The following is a 24,292-nucleotide window of genomic DNA, read 5'->3' on the forward strand; positions in this document are numbered from 1 at the left end:
CTGTGTTCACATCCCTGCATTGATTTTCAGTCAGTTTATGAATTGACCACTTCAAACCCCTCAGTGGCTCCAAGTTACATTTCTGATTTCTTTTTTGACAGCCTACGAGCCAACATGCAGCTTTAGATCCTCAGGTCTCTGGGTCATTCCAAAGTCGAGGGTGAAATCTAAAGGTCAAATCAGGCCTTTTCCTTCAGGGCCGCTCAGTGTTGACTGAGGGGATCCATTATTATGTGTGCATCGCTTGCTGCAGTCTGTCATACTATTATGTCCTCATGGGAATAAAACAGGTTTTGGATCAGTACATGTTCTCACTTCCGGCTGTGTTCATGGCTGTACACCTTCGGTGTCGAGTGAATCACATACCAGCGAGCCAAGGCTTTAAATCGAACCATCCACCCATCTTACATCAGATCATATCTGGCACAGGCTCCTGGTTCAGATCCATTTAGCCTCTCTAAACACTCAGTTAGGCGAGGAGAAACCTCAGCAGGGGGGCGAAGGATGTGACGCACCATGAGGCAAGGCTTAGATTAAACATTACACACACAAGGAGGGATGAGGCTGAAGAGGATTTACACTAAGTGCAGTTGGAGTGCAGCAATGGCTGCCAGGAGGGCGGGTAAAAGAGATTCCACAAAGTACCATAAAGGATGGTGTGTGAAGAGGTGCGCTCGAAAATACAGGAGGGAAATGATGGAAAATGAAAATCAAGAAGAACCCAAACGGTAGTGCTAACAACCATTTACTTCAAAAACAGAGGATGCTAACGAGGGAGGGTTAGCAGACACGGCCTCCCTTTATAATGACTGCTGAGATCCTCACTAATTAGACAAATCTCTGAGCAGGCACCCAGGACCCTTCTCTGAAGAACAGGTCAGAGAGAGAGCAGGAAGGAAAACATTTACAGGCACGAGGGGGAGGGGCTACCATGAAAGGTTGAGCATTGTGTGTCTAATGAATTGAAGGGTTCTATGGGAGCAGAGCTGACCTCCGCATAACTAGCAGCACTCGACTTCGCCTTAATTCCACTTTCCACACACTTCAGTTTTTGGGAGCCCGCTGTAAATTTATAAGCAACTAAATCGACTGAGACTGTGGAAAATACATTCAGCTTCAGATAATAACTCAACTAAGGCTGGGGCCGGCCCAGGGACTGCGTTTGTGCGGCTAAAGAGAGAATGGCTGACAATAAAAGGATGTAAGAGTAGAGGAAGAGTGCTCCACGGGGGCCAGTCCAATGGCCTAATTTATGAGTGCACTGATCAATTTGTTAATTAAGTGGAGAGTAGAGGTACTGAAGGGCAGGGGCCAGTCTCAGGAGCCAGAGTTAAAGAAGTGGTGGAGGGAGGACAAAAGGGGAGAAAAGGTGGAGGTAGAGTAGATTCCAGCAATTCAACGTATAGATTCAATTATATTTTAGGCAAATATCGATTGATCCAGTTAACCTCTGATGACCAGTTAGAGACGGCTATGAACTACTGTCTGAGCTGCAGGGATCAATACATGCCCACCGATTCAGATTTGTCAAAGTCCTGCTAAATAAGACGTCCAGAACACAATCTGTGGGTGGGTCAGTCTTGCTGAGACCTTTGGAAAAATCAATTCAGATATTCACTTGTCTACAAAATCTTGAAATGTGCAGAATGCATATACCCATCAAGTGCACTTACACACTTGGCTGTTGAGTGTTTTCTCCTGCATGAGAAAAACCGTCTCTGATGTCAGGATTTATGCCCTCAATCAGGGCTGTCGCAGTGTAGGTTGCGACAGGTTGAAATGCTGGGCCCTGCCCTTTGACACGGATTAGCAGTTATGCATAAATAACAGTCACATGAACACAGGTATTGTAGAATGTTGAACAGTCACATGAACACAGGTATTGTAGTTCTATTACACACAATATCTTGCTGCTATATGTTTTTATCATGTTGAAAAAAAAAATCATCATAATCATGCATGTCTTTTTGCTATTTATTTAAAAAAATCTGTGGGACGAGTAGCTTTGCAACAACTTAACTCAGTCAGAATTTTTGGCACTTTTAAACTAGGTAGTAGACGAGGACACTTTCATTCATAATATACATTTCATTCATTTTTTTTTTGTGTTATTCACACACCTGTAAAATTTCTGAGATTACCCTGTTACTAATTACAGTCTGAATAAAAAAGATTTGTATTTTTCAGTTTATTTTTTGTCATTGGCACAAAATGATACATAACTATTGTATTTATAACGAATAAAAACAAAAAGAAAATCATGGTTGCAGTACAAGGCCCCCTAGTGGTGTGGGGCCTTTTGCGGCAGGAGTGCTGCATCTGAGAAAGTTGGCAATGATATAGCGCAGGCATCATGAAATGGCACGATGATCTATCGCAGTACGGATTGCTATTATCATTAAACTCTGCATGCAATTTCCCAAGGATGAAAAAATACTGCTCTTGAAATGAATTTCCCTTGTCGCACCCACCGTATTTGCTCCGCATCCCCAAAAGGGAGCCCATCCCCCACCTTTGGAAACCAGTGATTTAGAATGTCTTCCAAGATGTGGTCACCTTTGTAAAGGTCTTTCTGTTTCACTGGTTTTTACTTTTGAATCCATGTAAAAGCCCTAGTTTTAATGGTGGGTTTAAAAAACAAAAGAGAGAAAGAAAGAGAATAAAAACAACATTTTCAGGCCAGAAATTCCTGCCGACTCTCAGCCTTCTAAATTGGCGCCTTTTCCTTAAACTCAGTGTTCAAGCCCCAATGCGAGGAGAACGTTTCATCTGGAAGCAACGGTTGATTCTTTTTTTAAAACCTGGACACAGCACATTATGCCAAATAAACTCACCACATGTACAATTGCAGCAAACCATCTCAGCAGTCATTAACTGTTAGCACAAGCCTGTTACAGAGGTGACAGACCCTTAGAGTGGGTAATGAAGGTAACAAGACCCCATCGTTCTATCTCTAACAGTGATGTGCTTTGATCTTTAAATGTCGCCTCTACATCCCTGTACCGTTTGCTGTGACAGTGCATGATCTGTTGGTCATTCCGTCATGCTCTAATCTCATTATCACCCATTAATCTCTTACCACAAAGCCTGCACTGTTGTTCTCCGCACTTTCATTGCATCTTTACACCTTAAGTAACTTTCACGGACCGTCAGAAGAGAGCATGGTCCGAAAGGAAGATGAGTCATTCTCACCAAGATACTGAAGCCTGCGGGTAGCTGATAAGTGCACTCAGTAAAGACGGGCAAAACTCAGAAGATTGACATTTATTTCACTTATATGTTATAGCCTGGTGCAGTGAGCTGCTTCCTCCCAAAGTGTAGCCTGCGAAAATCTGCTCAAGTGGGGTGTCTGGCCCGGGACTGATCTGAACAGATTGAAAATTAGCTCTTCTTTCCTGCTTCCATTTGTCAGCAGAAGAATAGCTTCAGCCCTGAGAGTCATTAAAGAGTCACAGATGAACGATTCAACCAGCGTGCATTGTTTCCACGAAGAATGAAATGCTGCATGATTAAATATTTGGAAAAACAAAAAAGGAGCAAAAATAACTGTGGTAATAATAAATCAAATGAAAAAAGCAGGGCAACTGTTTGTACCCTCCGGTGCGAGAGGGGAACATGTAAGTTGTGGCTCTTACCTTATCTTGAGGATTTTTATCTCTGTTGCTGATTGCGACAGACACGGGGACAATCATCGCCTGCTTGGCATCATCAAGTGTTAAAGCGTAACACTGCCGCTCTGCTGCTCATTCATCACTGTCCTGCCCCTGCTTTCATTCCTAACTAACACACAAATGCATCTTGTCGAGCGAGGGCCTGTCAAACAGGGGACATCCTAATTCGCTTTTTATGAACAGCCTTATTCTTTTCATTAGACTCCACCGGCTCGATGGCTAACGCCCAGCGGCTTAACAATGCATCAACCCGAGCTAGACGGCAAACGGAAGTACTCGGGACACTCCATTGGTTTCAGACGGTGGTTCGATTCTCAAGGTAAGCCTGAAGGAAAACATGTGCGACTACAGCTGGAACAAAGGACACTATCTGTGCCATGGAGGACCAGTGTATGTTCCTGAAGGCAGCATGTTGTTGGCTGTGGCAGTAACCCTCAGGGATGGACAGCAGCAACTACTATTGCCGCATCTCCAAGTCTTGCCATTAGCTGCCAGCTACATCCAGGCCTTACACCCTAACCACTGCAACCCACCATCACTTACGACAAGATATGGACATCGAGTTGGTAACACTGCAGCCTGAGCTGTGGGACAGCCACTGGGGAGACTGCCATGGAGGCTCATTATGTTTGACTGACTGAGACCAGTGCTTAGTGTGTGTGTGCATGTGTCTGAGTGTGTGTGTGGGCACTAAAGGGAGGTGTGTATTTTATATCAGCCTTCATCATTATACAGTGGAGCCGCAGTGATAACACTTCAGCTTGTTGCCCTGCACAGCTACAACTGTGCTGATGCTTTCTGTGCCCACATTACCATTCAATTGGTCCTTTTCTTGCTAGTTGTTAGGGCTTCCACTGACAGCTCCCACTAATATGTGGGGTGGTGTGTCAGTCCATACTAATGTGCGTGCAACAGCAGGGAAGAGGTAGCATACAGCAGATGTTAGGTGTGCAAAAGAGAGAGATGATGGTGTAATGTTGTGGCATTCCTCTCCGCTGCTCCTTCTCTCGCAGTTCCATCCTTCACAGCTTGCTTTTTTTCCCAAAACACACCTCGTTTGGTCTTTTGCCTTGTTTCCCTTGCTACTTCCGATTTCCTCAGTGACATCCACGGTCACTTGACTTTCCGGGCACATTCTCTGCTCCTTTCTGTGTAAGTGTCTTCAGCAAGAGGGCAAACATTTTGGCTTGCCAGGCAGCCAGCGTCTGGCCAGGTTGACCTTCAGCTCGTTTGTAATGCTGAGGTTTAGTTGTGGGGTTCTACGTCAGTGTTAAAAAAAAAAAAATTGTAACACGCTCGGAATTGTGAGACATGCACTTCACTGCCGTGCTGCAAGACGCCATAATGAACACTGCTCTTAACTTCAAGCACCAAATCCCTGGAACATGAATTGAACAGCAGAGGGTTGAAGGTGCAAAGAGAAAAGAGCACACAGAGATCCACCAAAGAAGTGCAGAGAAGTGGCACGATATACTGGAGGGATGAGCTGCTGCTCCCAGAGCATAGATTCTGACTGTCAGTCAATCTGAGTTGCCAGGAAGCAGGATATATTTAATCCCAGTTGTTGCTGACTCCAGTGCTGTTTATTCCATCAAATCTATATCTTGCTCTCTATTCAGGGCCTGGCTTTGCAACACAGAGAGCATGAAATCCCATTGTAGCCTTGAACCTCTATTAAAGATAGAATTATTTGTGCAAAAGAAAGGGAGAAAGAAATCGCCTCGCGGAAATTTCAATCTGTGCGGTTTTTTGCTGTCAGAGGAATTGAAGGAGTTGGTAACCAAGCCAGTGCAACGTCAAACCAGAGAAGATATCTAGCAGTCCTGACGAGTCTCCTGAATGTTCGAGCAGGGTCCAACCGTCTCCACGTCTTACGTTAAACTTTTATCTTCTTTAAGAAAAGAGAAGTTCATGTTTATTGATCTAAGCTGGTGGTCAGCCAGCTTCTGGCTGACCAGAGAGGAGTGGTGATTGGTGGGATGCTTTGACAGGATTAGACTGGAAACACAGGGAAGCAAGCTGCAGGATTTTTTTTCCCCATCAAAATGTGTCTTAAAGTGTTCAACCTTGATCTAACCCTAATGAGCCCACTGGGGACCACATAGCACTGCTCACAGCTGGTTGACAGAAAATATGGGAGTTTGAAGATAAAAGACAAAGACAGAGAAGGAAAAAAGCTGAGAGTAAGTGCAAAAGCGTAACCATGAGAGGCAACCAAAACAGTAGAACCTCGTTCGATATAAAAGAAAAAAAAAAAAGAAGGAGCGAGGCTTACGGAAGACAGAGAGGGGATGGAGTAGAGAGGAGTAGTGGTTCTAAACCCTCGCCTCCATCTTGCACCCCAGAGAGTGGAGAACTTATTCAACAGGCAAAGAAAGAGAAGAGAAATGGGCCACTGTGGAGGGACTGTGGGAGATCAGCACTTGAAGGGAATCCCAAAAAAACAGAGCCTCTGACAGTCTGAGAACGAGAAGATGGAGGCACTTCTTTTAGAAAACATTCCTAGGTAATGAAACGTAATTTCTTACAGCTTGCCTACTGACATTAAGCTGACAAAAAATGACCAAAACAATTGCATTTGTCGCCAAACACTGTATGAAAAGACCAGAAGAGATAAAACAGAAACCAATGGAATCACAGTATTTGTAGTGTTTCCATCTACAGGGGGGAAAAAACCCACAAATAAGACATATTAAATGCTTAGGTTTGCACATTGTGACAGCAATAAAATATTTGACTGTATCGATTTTATGCCAAGATTCTGCACGGAGCACGAGAACATTGTTTACTGGGCTTTATCATAAAGGCAAAGAAATGCATCCTCCAGCAATTTGGACAGTGCTGCAGTCAATATTGTGATGTCAGTTTTCATTAATTAATTTTGCTGCACTGATAAAAAAAAAAAAAAAGGACAAACGCTGGAGCATTTGACAATAAACCACAACATCTGAGGTTTAAAGTCTTTGTGGAACACGGTGCAGGGATTCTTCAAGTCCAGTCAATAAGAAGTTGGCCACAAACACTTTGAGAAGAGCGACAAATAAATGTATGCGTGTGGAAGTAAGCAATGCAAAGTGGATGCTGTGACGAGAGCTAACTCTGTTGTGTTATTTTGTCTTTTCGCGATGGAAGACGGTGATCTATTTTCACATTTATTTTAATAGGAGGACAGCAGTAGCCTGTTCAATATAACAATCGCATTCTTAATATTCAACGATGCACAGAGACACTGAGGATTACAAGAAAAGAAGATGAAAAATCCTACTTTGAATATTGTGGTGTCGATTATCAAGGGTTTGCAAAAGGAAAAGACAGAATATAGATTGGCTTATCTTTATATAGCATACATACACTGTATATTTACTGAGGTTTATTTCTCTCAATATGCACGCGCCGCTGCTTCACAAGATTAGCACATGCACAACAGTAGGGCTTAGAGTTTAAAAAAAATAGTATTAATTAAAATCTGATTAAAACAATTATCTTCACTTGACTGATGCAATGCTGGTGGAAGGAACTGCAAGACGAAGCTTCTCTAATTTATAGTTTTCATTGGGTAACCATGTGACCAAAAGCCACCAAAATAACAAGGAAGCTTATAACCTTTAGACCTTTGATGTACTAGAAATAGAAAAATCCCCTCTAATTAGGTAGTGTTTAATAAGAGTAGAGGGTTATGTTACAGGTGAGTTAACTAGCGCTACAAAGTACAACACAGCAGTGTTAATTTTGTCGACAAATATTCGCCAACGATCCCTTTTCACGGCTGAAGACTAATTATGACTATTACAAACATAGAGAAGATAGTGGTAAACGAATCATAAGGTGCTGAAACTATTAGGAAGGGATGAATGGAGAAGAGAGCCAATCAGAAAGAATCACATTGCGGGGGAAGGTTGTCTTCATTCGTTAGCAGCAAATTCTTTTTACACAATCCAAGTGCGAAGGTAGTTTTCATGAAAAACACAAATGCCTGCGCAAAGGTTAAGGACGCAAATGAATGGTCACACTACACATATAACAACGCGGTTGTTTTAATTATTAACAAAGGGAGATTTAATTAGGTGTGCAACGATATTACAACCAAAACTTTCCTTTTACCTGTTTGAGTTTTTTTTAAATATATTTTTAAATCTTTGTTATGATATTTACCTGTATGGTCTTTGCTGGGAGAAATTTTTTGCTAATTTACTGGAACATTAAGGAGAATTTCTTTGGGATCGTGTGTAATGGCATTACAGCAAACAGTGTTTTTTTTATTATTATTATTATTTGTTTGTTTGTTTTTTAGTAGGAAAGTAGTTTTAGAATTTAAGAAATGGACAGAGATTTATTTTTAATGTATACCTAAGGCTTTCAGAATTAGCATTTTAAAGGTGCCATTTAAAAAAAATGCAATTGCAATGGAAAAAAATACCATCCCAATGTCCAGCATGCATTAGAGGAGGCTTCAACCTCAGGCCAGAGCCCTTGTTGGCATCAGACGAGCCTCGCTGAGCGTGATCAATCTGACTCTGTCGACAGTTTACCTTAAAATAATTTCATCATTTAGTAAGGCAACAACACCCACCACTCTACCACTGCAGAGCTCATTTCACTAAACTGTGCAATGGAAAAAATAGACAAACAAAAAAAAATTGTGGTTGTCATTTTTGACTATTAACCATTTCTGGATTCTTTCCTTCTTTAAGTGTTTTCCCATTGCTAACAACAAGGTGACAATGGAAAGATAAATATTATTTCCCTTCCCAACAATATGCTTCTCATTTATCTGGCCTTTGGACAATATAGACCTCAACTGTGATTATTGACACATGGTAACCTATTGATGGGTAATGTAATCAGCTCAGACTCCAGTATTGCTGATGAAGCTGAACGATGAAGGATTATATTTGAGCTCAATCTTAAATTAAACCAGAAGATATGTGGCATATTCTGCCAAAATATTTGAACTACTTACAGTAAGAGCAGCTCCACGGAGACACATTTCAACATTGCTTCCATAAATTGGGTGTTCATTAAGTGTGTGCCTGGCTAACGCTCTGCTCCCAGTCACCTTCCCCAAACTGTTCCCTTCGAAATGTGCAAACACATTCACATAATTATTCACTATTCTGTCAATTATACTATTTTATAACTATGCAGTTTGTCACACTTGGGCCTTCAAGTGAGCCTGACAAGTAGAAGATGATTTCACCTTTTTTTAGGTGAGGGTGGGGCTAGAGGGTGGGGTGGTCGAAAAATAAATCTTCCAGAAGGTCTGATTTAATTTCTGCACCTCTGAACAGATTTCAGCAACAGAAGGAAGGCATGAGCAACAGCGCCTCCCCAAGGACTTGTTTAATCTGCCCGCCCAGGATATATAATTTATTTTGACTTTGAAAAACAAATATTAAATTTCACTAACACCCATCAGGTGAGTCTCCAGTTCTCTAGTCAAAGCTGTCAGCTGCTATCAACCTCAAGATTTCCATTCTTAACAGATGGCATTTCCCAACTAAATTTGAATTTAATAATAATTTACAAAAAAAAGACACCTGAACGCATCATGAGTTGGGGAGCAGAGAAACACCTGCTGTTCCTGAGTTGTGTTTGTGGTGATAAATTAATAGTGGGACATAAATTTGCAAGAGTAAACACACACACACACACAATAGAGCCTGGGCTTGAAAGCGTGAATCGGTGCGATGTGAAGCCTGGGCTTGAAAGCGTGAATCGGTGAGATTGTGATGGCGTCATCACAACACTGGCCTGCATCTGCGGTCTACTTAGTGACCCATGCGGGATGGCATCAATATCCCAAACATCATGGTCGAAATGGCTCGTTGCATCTGCCTCAACATTTGCCGCGTGTTGCGTAGAAAAGCTACGGTACCAATGGGACTTTAGTTTCGGGGTGTTGCGCAACGGTTGCAAAAAGTAAAACAACAACAACAACAAATAATTCACAAACTTCATCACTAAGTGGGGCATGAAGTACTTCCTAGGATTTCCCAGGCAGCCATGTAAAAATACTCAATTCACAATAACCTTTCTCTAAAACCCCATTTTCATTTCAACCACTAATGGCCGCAATCACTCTTGATGCTGTACAAATGTGGCATCCTTATCCTTTAAACATCTCATCAAAGCTTGCGGCCCACTGCTATACCAAATAAATAACAACTCCTCTGTGACAACATCTATTTAGCGCCAGGACAGCCGTACATTTTTCTCCATTAAAATGCTTCTCCCCACAGAAGAGAGAAGTCCCTCTCTGCTTTACAGGGCAGGCTTGCTGCTGAGGCCGTGAAGAGAAGGTGAGCTGTGCTGAGTAGAGCTGTCTTCCCCTTCTCTTGCTGGAGATAAGAACAGAGGTCCTCTTGTCCCCCGATGAATTCTATCATCTAGCAGAACTGGCCCATTCCAATGCCCCGCAACACCAGCCGTGGCATATAAATGCACCCCATTCTTTCCTGCTCTCTGTGTGTGAACGCTTTTAGGGGAATATGTTCTCATGGCCATGGCGTTTCCTGAGGTCTTTTCAGTATAAAGACCTCATGAAAAGATGCTCCTATTATGGTGAAGAATGATTTAAATATTAAAGAGGGGCTTTGTGTGCACCGTTGCCAGCATCTGTCTGCACGGGAGGATGTTGCTTGCAAAGAAAAAATTCCCCTTTCTCTTTTCCCATGCGACAGACTGGACCAGAGAAACGATCACTGTTTGCACATTAACTAAAGCAGCATTGTTACTGATGGAAAAAAACAAAATACCACATGATAAATTCTACATTTTTGAAGCAGCAGTGTGACTGAATAGCCGCCTCTCTGTGTGTGTGATTTCACACGAGCAGCCTTCTGAGTCCAGGTCCTCAGGAAGGGCACAGAGGGAAGTGCATCCTATATCTTATACAAAGGAAAGTCTTGCTGCAGGACACACACACATTCCCAATTTGCTCTGACATGACACTCTAAATTTACATGCACACAGAATGCATTCAATGCAAAACTGGACAACACAGTTAAAGTGCAACAAAATGACCGGGAATTTGAGAAAAATTCAGGAATGAGAAATATTTATATTTATTATCTAAAATGTTGCAGCTGACAGTATGGGTCTGTGTGATTTGTCTTTAAATAAAAACAACTGATTCATAACTGCAATTAATAAAAACAGGTGTCATAAATCAACTCGCACCTACCTGTTAATCTGGCCGATAGGATGCCAGATTTTCATCGAAGACTCTTTTAACCCCGCTTTTCCGATCTTCTTTTTCTTTTCTTTTCTTTGTTTTTAAAGATTTCTCCCCTTCTCCTTGTCTTCTTCCTCCTCTAGTCTTCTCCAGACGAGAAAAAAACTGTGCCAACAAAACATAAATCAAAACGATTAAAAGACTCTCACTCGAAAATGAACGAAACAAACAAACCGAAAGATAAATAAACAAATTAATTGCACTCAATCGGATAAATCTGCCACCGCTGGCAGCACTGATACCTCGTTCAGTCCAGCAGGTGGGTCATGTTTGGAGACTCGGAAAAAAAGAAGCAGTGCCACTGCATTACACAGCACAGGAATCACAGGGACGTGGTATGGTTCCCCATCGGAACATGCAGGCTCGGTTCGGAAAAGGTGAACTGTGCATCAATTATCTGACCGCTCCTGTTTGCCACAGAGATAAGGTCAATATTTTCCCTTCAAAAACAAAATAACACGGACGTGTCTGCAGGGACTCGGCGGATTGAGTCACCTGTGCGGACCAGCGCTTGCAGCTGCAGCCGGGTGTATGTTTCCTCCGATAAATCCTGGATAAATGTCCTCATCGAGTGCTTCAATCAGCGCCCGCAGTAGCCGGTGCGAGCCTCGGTGAGGGCGGAGATGCGCGGTGCGGTTCTCCGGCGGTAGACGGGTGAGATGACGCTTGTGCCGCTGCCGCTGCTGGTGTGCTGGCGCCGCGTCCGCTTCGCCTTTGGAACGCGCACCGTCACGCGCACGCCCACGCGCACGTCTGTCCCCGGCGTGTGACGCGCGCCGCAGTGTCTTCCCTAGCAAGCCGGTCGCCGTGGCAACGCTTTTTTTTCTGACCTCAATATGGTCTAACAGAAAAAAGATGAAGAAACTGCGACGTGTTTACCGCAGCTTCTGACGCCTTCGCTCTCCGATGAAAACGCACTCTAATCCGCTGCGCCGTGCGCCGGCTGTCACGTGGTCGTCCAAGGGAAAGGATGCTAAAGACATTTTAATGTGTTGAGGACTTTTAATGTTTTTCCTCTGCTCCTCTGCTCGCCTCCGACCGGGCAGATCTGCATCAGCGTGACGTCAGAGGACGTCAAAGTGATACTGGCTCGTGTGTGTTTGTATTCTTTCTTCTCCTCCTCCCCCTCCTCCATTCATCCATACATTCATCCATCCATCCATCTACCCATCAAATCACGCTGCATCTGTTATTATTTATTTTTTTTACCACTTTCATCCCGCCTGTCAAACACTCATTCATGTGTCCCTCCATTTGTCGTCACCTCACATGCTCCCGTTCAGCTCTCATATGTTTAACCTTTCATCACAGGGAGAGGAGTCATGTAATTCACTCCACTCTCTGATCTCTACAGTAGGCTAACCATGTTCATCACAACAGGATGGATCTCACAGCAGCAGAGTCGGTGCCAAACAGGACATTCAAAGAAATTCATAGGGATCACAGCAGATAATAAAAATGATCAAATGCATAATAACGTCAGAATATACGCTCACTTTTATAGGTGCACTGATTCATCGCACCAGGTCTGCTGACTTCACCAGCTTGCACTTTTATTTATGCGTCTGCTTTTAGGGATACTAACCATCAAACATCCAGCATGTCTGGGTCCCTGGCCTCATCAGTGCTGATGGTAATGGCTGTGCGGTGCGAGCACCTGCTCCCTCTTGATGCGGCACGGCCACGTCTGTCTTATTACCGGGGTCGTAACACGGCCAAACATCTGCCCCAGTCACTCTCCGACTGCAGGACCATGTATTTGCAGCTAGTGAGAGAGCGCTTGCCAGGAATCCCCACCTCATAAGATAAAAGTCTAAAAAAAAAAAAAAACCAAGAAAAAAAGAATTCGTCTAAAAACAAACAAACCAAAAAAAAAAGAAAAAAAGAATTCAGACCAAAAAAAAAAAAAGAAAAAAAGAATTCAGCCTGTTGTCTTTGCCCTTAAAGTGAAGTATGAGTGTTCCAATCTCGTCTTGTCTCCCTGGGCATTTCTGGGTGATGCTTATATGCTCACAAAACTTCCACACCTTATAGTGAAGGCAATTTACTGTGCAGCATCCATGTGGCTGTGTTGTAGTCCCTGGTACAAACCCCAGGCAGGTCGACAACGTGTTCCTTCACTTGTATGGAGACAGAGCAGCTGGGCCGTCGTCGATCAGACTGGGGGAAAAAAAAAAAAAATCATGTCAGTTTTGCCTTTGTACCTTCACACAACCTGAGGGACACTGATGGGGGGAAGAGAGAGCGCCATGGGGCAGCAGCATCTCAGCCATCAAGATAAATTGTCTTCGGTGGAGGATATACATTCCCAGGTGACGTTCCGCCAAGCCGCTGTGTGTGTGTGTGTGTGTGTGTGTATACAAGGGTGATGTTGATGTCCTCCACTTGATAGGGTCTACAGCAGCCACGGCCAGGCATCAAAGGTAATGGCCCACACCTGAGTCCAAAATGTGTACACACTTAAACACTGACACTGACACACACACACACACAGACAGACACCTGACTGTCTTTCTGTGTTGCCACATGGTGACAAACACATGCATATCCTGACATTTCCTACCAGCCCTTGTTCACCACAAGAAAAAAAAAAGCAACACGCTTACACACGGATACATGCACACACACACACACACACACACACACATAATGTATGCTGCATTTGAGGCTAGTTTGTTTGTATGTATCCCCAGGGGAAGTTACTGCTTTGTGGCAAATGCTCCTGCAGGGTTTACATGTGTTCACATCAAACATATTGTATATTGTACACGGGTAGTGCACCTCTCTGCATTTGTAAGTGACCAGTCAAGAGACACTTCGATGTGGTCTCAGAGACCTGAACCCCACAGACAGATCACCCCCCACCCCCCGCCACGCTCCCCCTAGTGCTGTCTGTGCCTTTGGCTAGGCTCTGAAATAATGGAATAAAGCAGCCATAAAGAACACAGAGGTGGTGGGATGTTGCCTGTGCACATAAATAAACGCCATGTCACGTATGCAAATGCGACCATGCACAGCGCATGTACTGTAAACATGCCTCAGCTGCTCACGGCGTCTCAAGGCTGTGCAAACACACGGATATCGCACTCTCCCAGGCTGCAACAGTTACGTTTTCCCCCCCAATCGGACAATAAAATAATTTGTTTGCTTGAAGGTATGTGCGATAATATGTCATTGCAGTTTCATAAAGCCATTAACCTTTCTGTTTGAGACACCCACGCTATGCAGAAAACCCATTTCCCTCGCCGACTAATTTACTGTCCGGCAAACCTGAGCATCCCTGCAAATCCCTGCTGTGTTTGAAGACTGCTCAACCCTGCACTGCAACACAGACACAGGCAATGTATCAAAGAGAAACAATTCTTTATGCATTTAAGACTAATTACAACAACTGCCATGCCTGCCTGTGTACACTCATTATGTGCATAATTACAAACTAATGTTAGTCAGTGACAGTACAAGCCTGCGTAGATGCCATTCTTTATAGCTAAGGACAAACTTGGTTGTGAGCAGATGCCAGGAGTTTGAGCTTTAGCACAACAGGGGTGTTGCTTTTGCCAAGGAAGGAAGAGCAAGTGCATAGTACAAATGTGCATTAGATGAAATGTAATCATTCTCCAACCCTTCTTGCAGCAGTAATTACTTTTATGGCTTAGGTGTGATATTTGTTTTAGACAAAAGTTTGTTCTAATTTGTTTAGAACAAGTAACTCTCCCAGTATTCATTACCACAGTTGTCGGTGCAACATTTTAAAAAGCCAAACTGGCAAGGATTATGTAAACAAGGGGCCTGACCATGAATTATAATGGTACAAATAAGACTTATACTGATTATGTTTCGCAGTTACATTGGCTTGATGTATGCTCTGGGTACTAACTGTCTTCTGATTGATCTGATTGGTCAGTGGTGTATCATCAAGGGCAGCAAAGCCTTCTCTGCTGGCCTAAACAGTATCAGAATCAGTGACTCATTTTTCTATATATTTATCATTATAGACCAGGCGTGGGCTAACTTTTGGATTACTGTATTATAGACCAGGCGTGGGCTAACTTTTAGATTACTGTGCCACGATTGTACTAAAATTGAACAGGGGGGTCGGGTCAGGAGCAGATAGATGGAACGTTCGTGTGAACTAAGATACATGACATGTAAAAGTCATGCATGAGGCTACAGTAAAATGCTAAAATGCTTTTATCGTTGTCTACGCCATCTATTGGAGAAAAGTGGTATTGCAGGGAAAAGGTGGAACTATATTGATAATATATATAAATTATATGATTAGGAAAATTTTGGTGGGCCAGATCAAACTGCTGAACGGGCCACATCTGGCCCACGGGCCTTAGTTTGCCCATGCCTGTTATAGATAATACAGAATACTTAAAATAAGTCTTCTCATCATTCATTCTCAGCTTTCCTCTTGGTTGTGCTGATTCCAGTTGCATATGCTCAAATTTTTTATCCAATCATATTTCAGCCTTGTGTTGCCAGGGTGAAATTTTTTTTATTGAAAACAAATGTATTATTATTTTTATTATGATAAATGACATGTCCCTATTGAAAGACAATGGGGACATGCCATTGTGTCACGACTCCCCTAGGGGGCATCAGAGTTTCCAACACAGGGGAGTTGGATTTTCATGGACATCTATCCAAATTATTTTCAGGAATCTTTTTTGTTGTTGTTGTTGTTGTTGTTGTTGTCCGTTTGTTGTTCATTCTGGGCATTAAGATGTATTTTAAGCTTAAGATGTTTTGATGAAATGAAAACTTTTACCTGCAGTGTGTATTTATAAGAGCATGTATTTCAGCACCATAGTTGGATTGATGGTGGTTAAAATAGAAAAGTTGTGTTTTTAGACAGACCCAGTTCTGGTTCTCGCACTGGTTCCGTTCTAGAGTCTAAGAACCGTAAGTGGAAGTGGAACGTAAGTCACTTCACACCAGTTTAGTCGGACGAACCAAATTGGGAAGACGTTACTCTTCGTTACTAAGGCGACAGTAAACAAACACAGCAGTGGTAAAATGGCAGATTGCATGGAGCATCTGCGTCCTTCATCCTGTTGCTACAGACATTTGTTTTCATCCAACAGTCCAGCATGCACCAGGTGTTGATGGTGAGAAGACGATCCGCAGGTTTCATGTCATGTTTGCCGTCAGTCGCTGCTTTATGTATTTATTTAGTAAGACACATGGCGACTGATGATGTCATGATATGGTACCCTTGAGAATCAACTTTTCAGGTTCTGAAAGTGGGTTCAGGAACCAACACAGGCAAGGAGCCCTGCCGGTGTGAAAGCCTAAATAGTTTCCCTAAATGTGAAATAAGAATATAGGATTTTTTTTCCATCCAGACTTTCAGAGTTACTGCATTCACATTAATGCTTCAGGCCAGATCACACACATGAAGCTGAAGATAACTTTTTTTATTTTTATTTTGCCCTTACCTCATCTTCCCTGTTCTGCTGCTTGCTCCTAAAAAAAAGCCCAAGATCAATGTCTCCATTCCTGAAACAGATTTTCCCGGGCTCACTGTGAGCTTTCTTCAATGCTAATCTTTCCTGGCTTTGCTTGTAGCATCACATTTATTTCCCCTCTTCTTCTCCAACTCGTAGTGCCACGAGGCACCTGCCCTCAAGGCCAGTAAATGGTGTTCTCCCAATACGACTCCTTCCTGTGCCGGTTTACCTCCTGGCATCATGCTTTGGTTTCCACACACCCACTTATCACTTTAAGGCTGGATTTATGTCTTGGCTCTTATTTATTGGAACTGTGTTTTATTTATGTGTTTGTGTGGTGAATTCCCAAACAGCTGCAGGGAATGTCCAGGGTGAATCAGCCATTGGACAGGATGATAGCTTAGGCATAAAGCATTATGAAGTTCAGCAGTGAGTGAATTGTATGCAGCAGTTAACGTGTTTGTCACTGCCTCAGTGATTTGACCCCTGCCGTGCTCCAGTCTTGTCATTTTTATCAAGTTGAAGGATATAAAGTCGATTAAAAAAAACAATAAAACAAATCGCCTTGTTTATGTCTTGGTCTATGTGCAGTCATGTGTCATTCAAATAAGTGGGTGGCAGGGCCCCTTTGGCGGAGCGTGGCACTATTGCAGGGAATTGGGAATCAAACAGGTCAAGTGAGTTTGAGTTTAAATATTTTTTGCTTAAATTTCAGCTTCACAGTAAAGTGTTCTTATTTTAATTCATCTGTTTAATACAAGTAGCAGGTTTGAGGGAAGTACAGTGAGTAAAATAATTATTTTATAATTCAGAGGAGTTGGGAGTGGGACAACATGGGGTTGACGATAATTCTTTTTCTCTGTGTTGAGAACATTTTTTCTGTGTTGAGAACATGTGTAGATATCAAACATGCTAATACAGTAATACCTTGAGATACGAACGTCCCGACATACAAGTATTCCGAGATACGAGCAATGCCTTCGAGCAAATTTGACGAGTAAAGACTCGAGATACCAGCACGCTTACAAACACCGACGATAGGTGGCCCAGCACTGGGAGCAGCCCACGCCGCCTCACTCGTTCATTTCACATGTTTGTTTTGCGTTATCTACGTGATTTTCTCTCTATTTTGTGCATTATTCTTCATAATAGTGATGAGTCCTAAGAGAGTGAAGGGGTGAGGATGGTGGTGAGAAGAAGAAACGCATGATGACCGTGGAAATAAAGCATGAAATTGTTGATAAATATGAGTGTGGTGCCCGCTAAAGAAAGAATACAAATCGAAAAAGAAAAAAAATAAAGAAAATTAAAAAAAACATACATAAGTTAAGTTAAGTTAAGTTAATTTAAGTTAATTTAGGTTAAGTTAAGTTAAGTTAATTCTAAGTTAATTCTAAGTTAATTCTAAGTTTGTGTAAGTTACATAGTGTCCAAGTGTCTACGTACGGGCCAACTCTCTTCCTTCCCTTCCTCCCTCCCTCCTCCTCCTCCACACTTGCTGCCATTAGCCATAAGGTAAGAACTCATAATTAAAACCACATTTTATTTTATATCACATTAATCCTTATATACTATAATTTTTTTGTGTGTGTTTGTCTCTATAACAATTAAAACATGTTTTTTTCCATTGTTATTAGCACTAATAAGGACGTTTTTTAGAGGGCTGGAATGGATTCATTTTTTTTCTGTTATTTTTTATGGGAAAAAATGATTTGAGATACGAGCACCTCGAGTTACGAGCTCGGTCCTGGAACGGATTATGCTCGTATCTCAAGGTATTACAGTATTATTGTTAGTACGCCGCTAAGCTTCAATATCTGTATCTGAAATTAGGTTGAAGTTTCAAGAAAATGATCCTTGACTGATTTTTTTCTCTGACTTTCAATCCTGATCATCATTTTAGATTAACTTTCTGATTTTGCTTCACTTTTCTAATTTAATAATCTCCGTCCTATAAAGAAAGACGCTGTGCTCAGATATAAAGGCCTAGTTGTCTCGCACCAAACAGCAGGCAGACAAAGTGAGCAACTGCCTCCAGAGCATATAGTAAAACATTTAGCAGAAGAGGAGCAGATATTTTATTCAGGAGTTGCTGTAGCAACACACAGAGCCAAAAGGAGAGTGAATATTGGATCGTAATGAAAAAAGTAGCTCCAAATAAATCAAAATGTTTATTTTTGTCTGCTGCTCTCTGACACACTGGTGGGACTGCTGTTTTCATTGACTCTGAACTCCTTTTTTTTGTTTTTATTTGTTCTTTGACTATGGTTTCTAGTCCCTCAATTAGACAGCAGCCATGGCATCAGTGTGTGTGTGTGTGTTTGAATGAATTAGGACAGATGCCTTTTCAAGGTCGAGAGGAAAATCATTCAAGAAGCGTTCTGTTGCTATTTTTAACATTAAGTTATGGGCACTAACGCTTAGTAGTTTTTACTCAGTACTCAGGAGGGTTTTTAACTTATTATTATTCATGGCAGTTTTTGATTTGTTTGATTTGAGTTATTTGAGTTCACACTTTGGCTGTTGACAAGCAATTAATGCAATTAGTTATTACCAGCAAGCATGGTCAACTGACCTAATACTAATCAGAGATAATTAATGATGACGTTAATTGTATACTTGTAGTATGAAGCCCAATCAGAGCCCGCCACATGAGTGACCTCTCTATATATATTAAAAAATAGATGAATGGTTTTGGGGCAGTGGTAGAATACTCCAGGTTTGATTCCATTCACCCCCTCGCCCTCCTTACTGCCCTACACAACTATGAGAGTAGCGACTGGTGTTAAAAATTGCCCAATCACTATTCAAATTCCCATAGTGGCGACACCTATTGGAGGGAAACAGGTATAGCTTCAGTTTGATGTCAGTGATGGATCTACAGTACATACCTGATTTGGGCCCCACTTAAACAGAACAGGTATTTTATTCAGAGTACTTCATGACCTACCATATTTTCAACTTGTACTTCTTGTTTGTTAGCATCTGGTTTGATGATTTTAACTGATATGTGACATTTTTCCTACATACATAAATATTTGACCTCTGTCCTTAGATCGAAGTTTTAAATTTGTGGCCTTGGCCTAAAATTCAAATATGTTCTGTACTAGCACTTGAAAACAAGCTGATCCAGTGACCCAATACTCTGTAGTGGGTTTTGTCAGCAGGACATTCAGAACAGTCATTTCAGGAACAATATTGGCAATAACACAAATCATAACTATATAGCCACCAACATGTTATTGTTATTTACATTTTTTTAGTTCAATGGTAGGTTTAAAAGTTCAATATAAGAAAATTCTCAAATCAATTAATAATTGTTTTGAATAATGGTGATTTCAATATGAATAAAATGTAATGGTGATTTTGATTTTTGCCATGATCAAGCAGTCTGGCTAAAACCACACTTCTGGACCTGTGTGAAATCTAGTAGACTACCCTATCAGTTTGACTGAGTCTTAGTTCATCCCAGAACTCATCTACGATATCTGCAGTATCTCTACCCTCGAGGTAGCTGGACCACATTCCCAACGGGAAGGTGATCTCTCTCACTCACTCACACACACACACACGCACATGCACACACACCATGAACTGAAATAGCATCTGCATTTAACTGTACCTGTCTGTCTATGAAGTGGCCAGACCCAAGGGATGCAGAACACTGATGCAAGCTCTCACTCCAACGTATGGACAAAAATAAAGACAGAGAGAGAGAGAGAGAGAGAACTATAAATGCATAGCTGTGAAAGTTTGTCATCCAAGCTATTATATTTCAGGCAACTGTGTGTGTGTGTTGAGTTGTGGGGACCACTATACTTCTCTGGTCGGAGAGGTTTTTCATGAATCTGAAATATATATGAGGGAAGATGGACAAGATATTTGTTGCATCAGTGTCTCTGCAAATTATGGTGTGGTATGTCCATTGTGTGTGAGAGACAAATGATGTAGTTACAAAAGTAGAGGATGGGCCCCAGTAGGGCAAACAACTAATGGAAGGAGGACGCAGAATGGCAAATTAATTTAAATCTGTTGTCCAGTAATAGGAAAATAATTTGTATTTGTATTTGTATTCCACTTTTTTGTTGAATGAGAATAGCAGCTGTGTAGGATTTATGGTGATTTAAATAATGTTCAGGGGATTTTTTTAATAAAGATTTATGAATGTGTCATCATGGGCAGGGTTCACTAATAGACCTGTTGTTTACAAAGGAGGGCCCTGCAGAAAGAGTATATATGTATGTATATAGTACACCGCTTCCGGCCCATTTGGCTTTTTAATCCAGCCCACCAAACTTGTTGAAATTCTGTTATTAATTTCAATCCAGCCCACCAAACTTGTCCAAATGTTGTTATTAATTTGATTATACATCTGCCTTTTCCCTGGAATGCCCGCATTTCTCCAATAGATGGTGTAGAAAAGGGTTAAAAAGCATTTTAGCCTTAATGACTTTTACATGTCATTTGTTTTAGTATATATAGAGAGAGAGAGAGAGAAAAGCACCATCTATCTGCTCCTGATCCGACTCCCTGTCAAATTTTAGGACCCACTGTGGCCCACAAATGAAAACGTTTTCCCAAATGTGTGTTTATGTGTGTATGTATCGATAAGTGACATAGTTTATGTGATTGAAATAATAAAAGAAATGTCAATAATGCCTTTAGGACCCACTGTGGCCCACAAGTCAAAAAATTTGCCCATATGTGTGTTTATGTGTGTATGTATTGATAAGTGACATAGCGAAATAATAAAAGAAATGCTAATAATAATCAACACTAATCAACAGCATCAAAGTTAACCAACAATATAATTCAATCCATTCAAAAACTTTATGACATGATTGAAACATTTCAGGAGGATACCAGGGTTTGGATTCACCGGTGCTGAACAATAGAGCTACCACCATTCAGTTTCCTAAGGCCTTAAATTCAACAGTTTTCTGAGACCAATCTGAGGAAACCTTATAGACACATTAACTGTAACTAAAAGAAAAAAAAAATTTCAGCTAAATTACCCATAAAACCCAAACCTAATCATTATCTCACTTCTATGAACACACTTTAGTGTGTGTGCTTGGAGGAGTTTCAGCGACACCGCATTTTGAAGAATACTCTGAATGAGACATCATTTTACAGATTATTCAGCAGACTTATTCTGGCTCTACATCTTAGGGGCTGTAATGATTTCTTGATATATTCAAGTCCGCCACTGGTCACATTGTCCTCTGTTTCTGCAGCAGTTTGCCTGCCTTTGTAAGCCACTATAATGAAAGGAGTGAGCAGCTCTTCTGGGGGAACCAGTATCTAAATGACAGGATTGGCCGCAGCTCCAATATAAACAACACCATTGTTTAGGACGGATGGTGTAAAGCAGGAGCGTTGCTTTCAATGTGCACAGCACTTTAACTTTCAGCATTATTAGATTAAATGAATAGATGGAACCCTAATGGTTCCCATGAGGAAACTTTGTTGTTGTAGGAGCAGCAAAAAAAGCAACACAAATCTTGTACAATAGAGCATAATGGCTTACAGATTACAAAGCTGACAAGAGAGAAACGGGTCATTTCTACTCCACACCAACAACAGTGATAGCCCTTTATCTACACACTATCTCCTGGGCTTCATTCCACTATATAGTCCTGCAGACCTCAGACCAGCACAGAGGTTTTCTTCAGTCTAATAGAAGGAAATGTCTGATGCAAGTACAGTATTTTCAAACTATTTTTGGTGCTGTTTCAGGTAGAAGTCTCTAAAAATCCAAATAAAGCAAATAAACCAAAAAGAGTCCTACTGTACATGGCAGTGGTTCCCAAAGTGGGATATAAGATATAAGATATTTATATTCATGTAGTACAAATATACTATTTTCTGTAAATATTGGTTTCCAGAATTACACTTTTTTTTAAAATAGCGTTCAGTTGCGTTTTGAAGTAACAGCTGTGAATGTGTTAACTTGGAGTGGGCAGGGTCCCATCTCCAAAAGGGAGCTTTAGGAACACTGCAGTATTTTGCTGATTGTAATAGGACGTTACATGCCCCCGTGGACTTCCTAAAGTGCCTGTGGGGTATGTTCTAAAAATAAAACTAGTCAACAAGAGGGTCAAAAGTTGTACTGTTACTGTGCTTTTTGAACCGGTTACACTGGCAATGATATTCAAGTGGGTCCAGCGACGATGGTAAGAAGAGTGTCTGCTATCACTTGTCCCTATCGTAGTATTGTTACATTATTCGGGAAGTCTGTATCAAACAAGTAGCTTTTCGTATTACTAAGTACCCTTGAAGTAGCTCTCAGTTTTAAAAAGGTTGGTGACCCCTGCCCTATACCATTGTTTCCCAAAGACTGGGTCGCGACCCTCAGGTGGGTTGATTTTTTTATGGGGGGGTCGTCTCACATCATGTCTCCCAGGAGTTTGTAGTCTATTGACTTGGATCGTGAAGGTTTGTGACTTTTAAAATATGGGTTCCCAGAAAAAAGTTTGGGAAACACTGCTCTATACAGTTGGTGGTGGACGGGTGGACTGTCCAGGATGTACCCCACCCACACCTGATAACTTCTGGAATCGACTTCAGAACCCTGAAAATGGCTTTTTTTTTGCCATAGTAACCCACCCTTCTGCTGTCCCTGTGGGTGACTGAGACTCCACTGAAGTACAGGAGTTCAACAAGTTTGCCAGAAACAGAAGTTCCCAACTTTATTTCTGTTACATTACATTTTCATCTCATCTCGGTGTCCTCACAAAAGTGCAACTTTATAAATATTACTTTCAAAATAGCAAACAGCGGACGTCTTCAATTCCAAACTTGGTAGAAGTAATTATGCCTTGTTTTTTATCCCTTTGCAATTATAGATAAGAGCAGTAAAAGAAATGCCCTCACTATGAAAGCTGCATACACATTACAGTTTACAGTTAAGGCAGACTGGGGATGCACTCATTTTAAGGTGAGTGTTAGGGAAAAGAAAGTAAAGAAGGAGAAAACAAGATATGATTCTCCAGAGTATTGTGTGTTTGTCCGTGGAGACATTAAAATAAGTCGAGCCGGTGGTTGACGCATGTTTCTTGCTTGCTGGGATTGTGCTGGAAATGTAAAAAGGCTTCATTATGAGTTTCATTATGTCGAGCTGTGCAGCGGTAAATGAGGGACCTGCCAGTCAAATACGGCGCTGATTTATTCATGTATGAAGACATTACTGGTGCCAGTGCCACACTTCCTCTCTCAATTGAAGGAATGCATCTATCTCTTGGTTTACCTCCCTGCTTCCCACCTCAGCCTGCTCCTTGGGTAAACATGACTCTGCTCAGATTTATATAAGACTTGCTCCTGCTCTGTGATTCTTTTAGCTCTGTCGTCGTGAGCTGTGGGCTGGAGAGGCCACCATACATTTTACTACTAGTCCTGATGGTTTATTCTGTACAACGCTGTGTACTTTTTTAAAAATCAAGTTGGCAAATAAGCACTGGGTAATCTGTCACCTATACAATACCTTTGTTAAGATGTGCTACGATTCCCTGCAACACAAAGGTTTATAATGTTCAGGGGATAATGTCATTTAGACGTTGTTCACAAGGCCAGTATTGAAATCTCAGTATTTGTTGTAACACATCTATCAGACCTGTTAAGTTCAGACATGCACGACAGACCGATCAATTTATCTATCTTAAGTTCAGACATGCACGACAGACCGATTTTGGGTCAAATTACATTAAAAACACCATCACCTTCTGTTAAGGTTTTATCATGAAATGCATGTTCCACTAGTACAGTGGTTCTCAATTATTTCCTGTCATACCCCCCACCGGATCCACACCCCCATGAATTAAAATACTATTGAGAACTGATAACATGTATATTTTTATCTGTATAAATCACTGTATGAGTTGATCAGTTAATCAATCTATCTATCTATCCATCCATCCATCCATCCACCCACC

At 41.5% G+C, this 24,292-nt stretch overlaps 1 protein-coding gene across 2 annotated transcripts in view; it reads right to left on the bottom strand.

Annotated features, from left to right (window-relative positions):
- LOC103391461 (neuroligin-2-like) overlaps window positions 1-12,171 on the bottom strand; it is a 153,552-nt gene extending 141,381 nt beyond the window's left edge. The window contains exons 1-3 of one of the 2 annotated variants that reach the window (XM_017033901.2): window positions 11,401-12,171; window positions 11,148-11,312; window positions 10,855-11,010 (exon numbers count right to left, since the gene is read on the bottom strand). The gene's annotated coding sequence lies outside the window, so the exon portion shown is untranslated. Of the gene's footprint in view, window positions 1-10,854; window positions 11,011-11,147 lie in introns of both variants that reach the window. The other variant, XM_017033900.2, reaches the window with a different exon arrangement.
- Between the last annotated feature and the right edge of the window lie 12,121 nt (window positions 12,172-24,292).

This window comes from Cynoglossus semilaevis, chromosome 1 (genome assembly GCF_000523025.1).
Source record: "Cynoglossus semilaevis isolate Cse_v1.0 chromosome 1, Cse_v1.0, whole genome shotgun sequence".
Taxonomy (NCBI): Eukaryota; Metazoa; Chordata; class Actinopteri; order Pleuronectiformes; family Cynoglossidae; genus Cynoglossus; species Cynoglossus semilaevis.